The following is a 2236-nucleotide window of genomic DNA, read 5'->3' on the forward strand; positions in this document are numbered from 1 at the left end:
CCTTCCCCAAGCCCCAGCCTCAGAGGCCTCACTGGAGCACAGCTCCCCCCTGTGGCCAGAGCAGCACATTTCCCAGACCTCAGGCCTCTCACCACCCAGCCTCAACCATCCAGATGTCCCACGTGCCACACACTGAGCAGCTGGGAGGGCTTTGAAAAGCCAGAGGAGAATGGGGAGGAAGGAAGCATGGGAAACCACAAAGAGACTCACAACAACTCTGGCCATCCACACTGCTGGGACCTTCCACTTTTTACTCAACAGGGATTGTCTGTGTCTGGGTCCTAGCAAAGAGAAAAACAGGCAGTATCCCGGCCCCTCTGGAGCCTGTGCGCAGCTGAGTTGTTCAACACATGCTCGCTGAGGAACAGCAGGGGCAAGCACAAAAGCATCAGCGTTTTCAGCCACAGAATTCTATTCGAGTTGGGCAATTAAACATATTTACAAGGGGAATGAAATGTATGTCATAGGAAGTTTGAGAAATGTGCCCAGTATTTCAATCACTGCATATGTGTGACGCCATATTTCATCTTCTATTAAATCAGGGAAAGTGATATGAAATGGTTGCCAAAACCCTTTCCATTTACAAACCAAACCAGGGTCATCGTTCTGCAGGTAGCTCTCTAGCTTAGGAGTAGCTAGGACGACTTCCCATAGGGTTCTTCCACTTGACTACATAAACTGTTGATATTTTTTGACCATTCTTTATTGGAATATCATGTATATTTTTGAACTGTAATGTCATACCAGTAATGGGCTTTTATTGTATCAAATTTAAAGATACAATTAAACACAAAAATGAAGTGATCTATAATACCTGAATGATTTTTGCCTCCTGTCTATTGGTACAGTACATATTCATTATCAGTTTGTAATGACAAATATAATTGTAGGCTTGGGTGTATAAATAGTTATACTTCTTTGTTATGTATGAATCTATGTTGCAGCTAATGACGACATTACTCATGATTTAATCAAGGGTCGATATTTAAGTATTTTTTTTTTTGTAACCTGGAGACGTGCTGGGTCAGGAGGAAAGTGTTAGCATTTTTCTAATATATGAAATTCCATTGGATATTCAATGTGGCCCATAAAACAAAAAAAATAAAGGTATGTGGATTAGAATTTAGGAAAAGGGGATTGGATATTCTCCCCCAGAACAGGTTACATATACAATGGACCTCCAACTGGCTACAGTTGGAAATATTCCATTCTTAGATAAGAACCTAAAATGTAGGCATTTCCCACAGCAAGGGGTGGGTGAAAGGTGAGCTTGAATCATCTGGATTAGGGATGTTCCTGCACAAGGAAAGTGATCTCAGGACAGTCTGAGTTGCAAGAAGGAAACATGAAGAGTGGAATAGTGAACATGAAGTAAATTCAACCAAAAATGTTTATATAAAAATGTAGCAGTATATGTTGACTGGCATTAAAAACAGAAGATGTAACTGATTCTAAGACAGCTAAGATTTGGGGTACGGAGTACTGACACAGAGCCCTGAGAGTATGTGAAGGAAATTCCCTTTGTTCTGGGCCAGTTCCTGATTGCATATGCAGAGGGTGGCACTCAAGAGTGCTGAGCAGACAGCAAGTCCTGCAAGGCTGGAGAGTTCAGCAGAGATTTCAGAAGTCACCCAGAGCGGGAAGACACTGGCATTCAGTCCCAGCTAGAGCGGAGAGACAAGGTGCACGTGCTGTGATTCCCACTGAGACCCCGAAAGGCCACACACTGGTAATGATGCCACATGCCAGCGCCCCATAAGAGGGAGGACACAGCTGAAATAGCCATTAGCAAATCCAACATTCAGACGGACCAGTACAGAACCCAACACTTCTCCCTCACTCCTTCTTTCTAGTTTACCTGTTGCTATGGACTTTCATGCTTCTCCTAACATTTTTCTGTTAAACAGGATAGTCACTGATAATCTGAATTTCCTTTTAATCTTAGAAACATTTTTCTTCTCCTCTCCTTATGTTTGTGCCCATGATTTTTAGCAATAGTGTATTTTAAATTATAATGCTGTGTGCAAGATGTACCAATATGTACAGCAGAGAAAGACAGAAATGGTTTCTTCCATGAGTTAAGATCTTCAGTGCATGCAACAGGGGCCAGTTTTGTTTGCGAAGTCCTAGTACTTTGGTGAACTTACTGTGAACCCCCTGCTCTAGCTGATAAATGGAATTCTGGAAGACCTCTGTGTGGGTAAAATGTAGCACGGCCCTATTGGGAGTACAGGCC

Source organism: Propithecus coquereli, unplaced genomic scaffold, assembly GCF_000956105.1.
Source record: "Propithecus coquereli isolate 6110/MARCELLA unplaced genomic scaffold, Pcoq_1.0 Scaffold96, whole genome shotgun sequence".
NCBI classification, from domain to species: domain Eukaryota; kingdom Metazoa; phylum Chordata; class Mammalia; order Primates; family Indriidae; genus Propithecus; species Propithecus coquereli.